Source organism: Pinus tabuliformis, chromosome 3_2, assembly GCF_031772625.1.
Source record: "Pinus tabuliformis cultivar Carrire ecotype Pingquan chromosome 3_2, CPIR1, whole genome shotgun sequence".
Taxonomy (NCBI): Eukaryota; Viridiplantae; Streptophyta; class Pinopsida; order Pinales; family Pinaceae; genus Pinus; species Pinus tabuliformis.
In genome coordinates, this window is record NC_142302.1 from 734,501,553 (window position 1) to 734,510,337 (window position 8,785).

Genomic DNA, 8,785 nt, shown 5'->3' on the forward strand with positions numbered 1-8,785 from the left:
GAACTATATTTGAAAGGATAATGACATAAAACGTGGGTAGTTCAATATCATGTTTCGCTTTAAACCTAATAAAAATTTATTTTTATTTCACCAAATATCTGTACTTCAATACCATGTTTAACTTTTAATCTCATAACAATTTGTTCTTATTTTACCAACACTATTTTTTTTTTTAACATGGATCAAAATAAAGAGACACTTTTAACTTTCTAAATTAAAAATATCCTAATTTTAGTTTTCATTAAATTTTTATAAAACAATAATTTCCTTTCAAATTTAAATATAATAATATAAACTTCTCACTCAAAACTTTTATAATTATAGTATGAAACACACCAAAAATATTTGATTATCTATACTTCAAACTTTCTAATAATATTAATTCTGAAGACCTATTTTGTTTCTAATAAAATTCATTGTAATTGTCTTTTCACATGAAAATAACTCACTTTACCGTAAAATCAAACTAGAATATATAACCTTCAACTTCGAAAATTTAACATACAAAATCCGGTATATATTTGATTTTATTAATACACGAAAATTACAAAAATATTTAATTTTTGAGCTATTCAGCTTAATAATTAAAATAGAATTATTATAATATAACCGAAATACCTCCCACATAACTTTTATAAGACATAGAAGTACAGATCATTTTCCTAAAACAAATATGCGTTGTGTTAGAAAAAAAAAATTGTTTGCAACTGAGCCTCTTTCAGTCATATTTAAAAGGAATGATATGTGCCTAGGTTATTCCAACCAATAACCCATTCTAATCAAAGAAAACAAAATTATATTTTGTTTCGCAATACGTAACGGATGTATCGGAATATGACAGAAAATACTACAAAGGTCAATACGTAACAGATGTATCGGAACATGACAGAAAATACTACAAGGATCAAAATATATCGTAGGGCGAAATAGAACATGCAAAAGATCACAATATATAGTATATACTAGTTCGAGAAGGCCCTGTGTCACGCCCCCAATCTTTTTTTCTTTTATTGGGCGGGGTGCGGCACCACCGAACGCTCACTTTTAACCAAGTGCACGTTTATGGACTACGCCTTAACCAATAAACCGAGTCTTTACCCAATATAACCAGCTTTTAATTATTAACTCATAACCATATAAAAGCTTTAATCTTCATCAATCTTCATAAACAATTCTTGACATTATCATATGCAATTAAACCAAGAGACAATTGCAACACAACCGAGAAGAATGGGAGGGGCAACTCCCAGAAAGTCTGCCCAAATATATTATATCATGAACTTTCTTCAATAATACAATAAACAAGTGTGCCGGGCAAATCCACGGCCAACACTTAAGATCTTTTACAATATATACAATCAGGCATAAGAAGCCTTTCAACGCACACAATTCTGCACCTTTATTCGTGAACGGGCACCCCTACGGGTCACCAAGACGTTCACGAAAACCTGCAGCAAACTGCGCACGTCCAACCCTCGACCGACCACAAAACAGTCCTCCACCGAGACCATAAAACAGTCCTCCACCGAGAGTATAAAACAGTCCTCAACCGAATCTTTTCTTCACATAACCAAGCCTCCCAAAATATGCGAAGCCTTATTCCTCATGCGCATGAGGAATGCGCATTCTTCCAAGTTACCTCGCACTTCCTTGTCCTTATGCGAAGGAGAGATGTTGAGCGAAGATGTGATGGAGCAAATGAGTTCTCACTCCACCAATATATACGTTGCCTTGCGTATGTTTACAAGGGGCTGCTCCACTTAAGGCCGACCCCATTCATGAACATGTAAAGCCCACGTATTTTCTTAAATTATATTATTTAATCCTTATTTAATTCCACATATATTTATATGTGTTTCCTCCATATAACATGCGTCTTTCTTTATATTTTAAGGGGTGTGCTTCCTCACGGCTGCCCCATTATTATATAAAAGCCCACATATTATATTTTATTAACTCCACATATGCGTACAGCCTCCATTAACGTATGCCCATGCGTCCATATACGCCCACCACATGCATAATAATCTGTCGGCCTCGCTCCATATGTGAGTCTCTTCCAAGCCATGCTATAAACCGCTTGTCGTCCTCTTCTTACTTCGCACTAAGTATTACACTTAGCTTCATCGTCCAAATCGACGTCGCAAGTGATTTGCATGACTGTCGCACCATAACCGGTTGCTGCCCGAGTCGCGCCCGTTTATGATGCATCGCCGCACCAGCTCGTTGGTCTGTCGCACCGGTTCGCCTACCTGCTGCACCGTGTCCTCGTATCAACTCGCTGATGACCCATTTGTCGGGTCCGCCCATCGTTGGGTCTGCCCATGTTGTCGAACCATACCGCAACCTCACAACGGTGCTGCCCACTACGTTGCTTTGTTGCTCGGTTGTCCGCCCATCCGCCGCCTTGGTGACCGCACCTCAGCTTCGGCTCATCGTCCAAGTGTTGGAGTTTCGCCCATCGTTATGCCAAAACCGTGCCCGTCGTCGTGCACGGGGCACTCGCGCCATCGTGCACGCCTGCCTGAGACCCAAGGGCGTCACACTCTCCTCCACCTGAAGTCGTTGTCGTCCTCGACAACATATCATCATCATCCTCGGGAAGTCATCTCGATCACCATATGTCGTCCTCATCTGAACTATTGCCATGATACTCCAACAAATGCCAACACATCTCTGTGCATGCTATAGCCCCCATGTCTGAACTAGTTGGGTAGCTAGTCCAACTATCACGTCCAAACCATGAGAATGCACATCCTCATGTCACCATCGGTTGTTCCTCAAAGCACCCTATCACATCCCGACTCATCAAGAATCAACTCCCATAATCCATGCTCAGATCCATGAAAAATCCATCCATCTCATCTGCAACATGCGGTCCACGAAGTGTTGGTGTCAATGTGCTAAGTCTGCCATATCTATCCCAACATCATCATGTGTGTAAAGTGGTTGAGTCTCGGCAAGTGATTCCCATAGAGCTAAACCTTCTACTGCTACTGCCGGTTCAACGGAGAACGTGGCGGAGACTTCCTTTAACAACAACATCATCACAAATAAGAGAAGAGCAGCATCTACAATAATAGACATACTGATTTTCATCTGCATGGGCATTGACATTATCAGTTTACTCGTGTTAAAAAAGTGTTTCAGGAATGACAACTTTTAAGCCCTTAATCGGATATCGCCGAAAAGATCGGATGCTGAATAACAATAGATGGTTCCTAACTATTGGTTGGACATAACAAAAATTATGGCAGAAATGCTGTGTAGGGCTGATTTGTAATTGCGCATAAACTATTTCATGAATATACAATACTCATAGTCTATAAATACATGACGGAGAAGGGGAGGGCAGGCGGATCCGAATTTCAAGATCTGAAGTGGTGAATAAATCTGATTATGGAATTGAATTCAAATTGTAGTATATACTATGAAGGGAGTCTTTGTTCGTAGAGCTAGGAATGGGAGTATATGATCGGGGTTGCGATATCTGAATCAACTTTGTTCATGAGGAACTCATAGAGACCATTTGGATCTTCCACTTATTGAATGACTATGAAATATGACCCGGGTTGCGATATCTGAATCAACTGTGTTCATGAGGAACTCATAGAGACCATTTGGATCTTCCACTTATTGAATGACTATGTTGAATCGATGAGCGTAGGGGATCTCCTAAAGGAAAATCGATGAGCGTAGGGGATATCCTAAAGGAAAATCGATGAGCGTAGGGGATCTCCTAAAGGAATAGGAATGTGTGACTCAACATCGCTTCCGGGTATTCCGAGGAGACCAGTCGACTCTTTTCGCAGAGTGGTATTTTTAAGTCAATTGCAGATTTCCCAGGAATCGGACTCGCGTCTATGTCCATCTTATTCCCGAATATTTGGGGAACCTGCAATCAACTCAAGCTCAGGGGTGCCAGAGGAGATAATGAATGTGTTTCCATGGTGGGCCATCTAAAACTGAAATGTGAATGAATATAAAATTTGTATTTTAGTCTGTAATAATAATAGTGGTATTAGATTTAGGTTGTTTCTTTTATATTATTAAAATATTATAAATAAATATATATATTTTTAAATTAAATAATTAAATAATTAAAAATAAAGATGAATAATAAATTATGTTTAATATTATTAAAATATATATAAGAAAATTAGAATTTACATGTGTGTTTTATATTTGGCCGAAAGCAATGGATTTAATGATTATTTCTTACCCTAATATTTAATATAATATGAAGGAAATGACTATTACAATTAATCTTTTGAAAGTTAATTTTTTTTTTCAAATTTATCTAAAGCATAAAGTAATCAAATAAGATCTCTATGAAATTATTAAAGGTAATTTGGTAAATTTAAACAATAAAAAATAAGATAATATTTTTAATAGAAAGGTATGTTTAAAAGTGATCAATCTTATAATTGAAAACTCAATATCTAGATGCACACAAAAGAGGCACATCGATTATTCTCATTTCATAACTAAAACTTTTTATTATCATGATTGTGTAACAATGCCGGTTCATGCTCTCATTCATTCTCATACTAATTTGAAGACTTAGTACCACTTCCATAACTAAATTTTTTTTTTATCATGATTGTGTAACAATGTCGGTTCATGCTCTCATTCATTCTCATACTAATTTGAAGACTTAGTACCACTTTTTACAGGCCCATTGAAGTAAATCTTCACGACATTGATCCATGCACAAAAACAACCATTTTTGAAGCCGTTTTTGAAACCAAGAAGTAGCTCAAGAAAAACCCAAGAAAGGTCAAGCCTCCTATGTATCTTTATCCATATCTAATTAACACATATTTATAAATTTATAAATTAACACATTTATATAACAAATATTATTAAAACATATGAACACTTCCATGTTTATAAATTTTTAGATTAATGCACTCTCTTGTACTTGTTAAAACTTAGCTAAGAACTCTTCTCATTTAGTATCCTCATGCACTCCCTCCTCTACATGTTAAAACTTAACTGAGAAGTCTTCTCAAACAAGACTATGAGTTGGCTTCTTTAGGGGTTTGCAGAGTAAGATATAGAATTATTTATTTATGGGTAATTTATATTTTTATTATTTTAAATAATTTTTTAAGATTTTATTTTTACCCTCATATTTTCCTTAAAACGTGTGAGCTAGTCAAAATATCTTAAACGCATTCATGGTTAGTAACAACAAGTAATTGCTCAAAAATATAAAGCACATACAATATAAAGAAATATCCCGAGAAGGGGTGGATCACACCTAAGGCTAAATAATCTCTTCTAGGCTACCTGTCATAATAGTCTTCCTCCAAAAGTATTTTTTTATTCTAAAATCTAATTTCCTATTGATAATGAAAACTCACACATTTTCCTTAATTAGAATTTCTCATGTATTTAAACTATGTATTTAAACTATGTATTTAAACTATCTGACATAATTTATATTAATGATGATTTAATTTAGGATAATAATAACATCATGCCCATGATGTTATTTTGTGTAGGGATGTTATAATTGAGAATCCCTGTATATACTTGTGGAGTAGGTGAGATGTTAATCTCACCGAAATTTTATATGAAATTTTGGGAAGTTTATTCAATTTTAAAGGTATGTATACTTTCTCTGGGAGAATTGTTTTTGTAGTTGTAATTCAACTAGGGACAAGTCTTAAGGAAGAAAATGGCATTGAGGTAGCGAAAATGTTTTCATGTTATTTTGATTTCAATAATTATATTACAGATATGTGTACAGATCGATATTCAATCAGATCATATTTCAAGTATTTGAAGTAAGATTTGTACAACAACATCTCTTTTGACCTAGAATTTGAGGAGTAGTATCCAAAAAGCTGAAATAGGATTTTTTTTGTTTTCCACATTGTGGCTTGTAGGCAATGTGAGGCTGTATAGAAACTGAAATGTATAATTTAGGTAGTGCTAATGTAATACATTTTTTGCATTTTGAAAGGAAATCTCCTTTTTCACCTCTAATTTCTCTATTTTTTTAGCATTTAACATTTTGGATGGAAAGCTCATTTTCACCTCTGATTTCTCTGTTTTCCTTCTTGCACATGTCAACTGCAAGCATTTTGCATTTTGGAAGGAAATTTTATTTCCATCTCTGATTTCTCTTTTTTCGCTCTTCAGTATGCCAACTGCAACTCTTAGTGGGAAAACCTCCTCTTCTTCTTTTTTTTATAGTAAAAGTTGCATTGATATTTCAAAGTGGAGTTCAGACATGCATGGATGATATCTCTTGTGATTGGGTGCAGAACAATCTGTAGTTGTCAATGTTGAATTCATCTCTTAGATGTGCTTTTACAATCTTCTGAAAGTTTTAGTGTCCTTCATGATATGTTTATAAAAACTAAACACGTTACTTAGAATTCAAGTTTTCCTAGCCATACTCAAAATGTGAACTATTACCATTTTTTAGCTTTTACTGTTTTATAAAATTAGATATGTTATAAACCAAAGCGGTGAATCAATGAAACAATCTCTATTAGCATCACTAGAAGCATGAAATAGCATCAGTGGAAGCATGAGATGAATGTGAACTTTTACCATTTTTTAGTTTTTACTTTTTTATAAACTTAGATATGTTTAATCAATTTTAATTAAAAAAAAAATAATTAGTTACTTTATCATCCAAATTTTCTTCATATGTATTCATATTTAAACAATAACTAAAACCTAGTCAACGAAAGTATTTAAAAATATTATTGTTATACAACTTAAATAATAATTATATATTATGTTAATTAGCTAATTATTATAATAATAAAAAATTGGTAAAATTTTGATAAACGTTTTTAGAAAAATTATATTTGAATGATAAAAACTTAAATTCTATGATAAAACTAGATGTGAAAAAAAAGAGAATGAACAAGGTATACTATTTTACATAAAATAAAATAATTTAGAACAGCACCAACCAATAGTTTTATTTTAAATTAAATTATATAAACATTAAAAAAACATAAATATAATTTTTATAGATTTCAATTGGGGTGTGGATAATAGCTAGTTTTAATTGTAGTTGTGAGCTAATGCATGAATTTTCATCTTCAAAGGTTGATATTTCTATCTTTGAAAATCTAAAACATATGGAATACATATCTACAAATGCCTCTCTCATACTCTATTACTCAAAGACTTCCTTTCGCTAATTATTGAATTCATCAATCATCTCTTCGGTGGTATCATTCATCTTCATTGCTTTTGACCTCAACTCCAGCATTATAGTTTTCTGATCTGCATCACTTTGAGTCTGCATGAACTTAGTTTACAATATTCCTTCACATCAACTCAATACAATGGTTCACACATGCTAATTATCTCGCCCCATAAAATATTACCCTTTCTTATCCTTTTACCTCTGTATTAGCCTCATCAGTGTTCATCACCTTGGAATTACGTCGTTTATTTGGCAAATCACATGATCTCCTCTGCAACAAAAATTTGATTCAGTAATCCACCTAGCCACTTTATTTCACTTCAACAAAGATTACAATGCAGGGAATCAATACTTTGGCGGAAATCCCATCACACAGTCTTGACCTTCACCCAAGTTTCCACGCCTCCACATGTTAAAGTACGACATCAATTGTGTGCTTGGTCCAAAATATTGTGACTCCCACCCTTAATTTTGTTGAATATTTTTCATTCAAATAATTAATTATCTCCTTAGACTTGAGTGCTTCTTTTTGTACTTATTTCTTGCATAAATCAATGCTCGTATATGATCCTCATATCATAATATTTTGTTGTGGAATTATAATAATATACTCCCATGTAGAATTAACTTCTTGAGCAATTTCATCGCAAAGCATTTGTGTATCCTCAATTAGAGAAATATTACCTTCAAACTTGGTTTTCAACTCTTTAATTTCATCTTGAGTTTCCTTATACTTACTCAGAAGTTGATTGTTATTTTCATATAATATGTGCTATTACCTCTCCTTTACATTCAACTACTCCCTTACCATGACCAAATCATCTTGGGTTTTCCTTAGTTCAACTTATGAAATTCTAAGCTATTCCATGGCCTTTGTTAATTTCTCTAAGGGTTCATCTACTTCAGTTCGAACCATAATGGCGCAAACATGATTTTTAATTTACTGTTGTAAGCTTTGCACTTATTTCTATAAAATAAATATGTCTTTATTTCTGTCAACTAATTATCCTATTAGTAGCTCTTTTTTTTTCTGCTTGAGCCAACTCAGTTGTTTGATTATTCTCAGTTCTAGGCATTTTTAGTTCTTTCGTAATGATTGCACCTCATATTCTATGATTTGTAGCAAGGTCTTGAATCTTTGTTGCCATCTTAAATCTAAGTTTGTAACTTCTTTCTTTAATTTGTTGATAATACATTTGCAAAGTTTCAAATGAAAAAGGAATCACTTCTATTGCAAATGCTACCAAATGAGTGGAGATAGAAGAGGAAGTACTATGCCATGGATTTCCCAACTACATTTGAAACCCAAGCTCTTTTAAAGGTCCATCAGTTATTTTTATTTGTATTTCTTCTTCATCCTCCATTGGGATTTTAGTCCTCTTTTGTGACTTCGGGTATTCCATCTCAACATCTATTTGTTCAGGATTAGTCCCATTCAAAGGATTCTCATTTACCATAGGGGTTTCAACAACCTTTAGCCATTGCACCCAACAATATGGCGAAATATCTTCATTTTCCATTTTTTCAATTTCTGGTCTACTTTCATTAATATAAGGTGCAAAACTAATTTCCACCTTTTTATGATAGATTATATGATGAGGT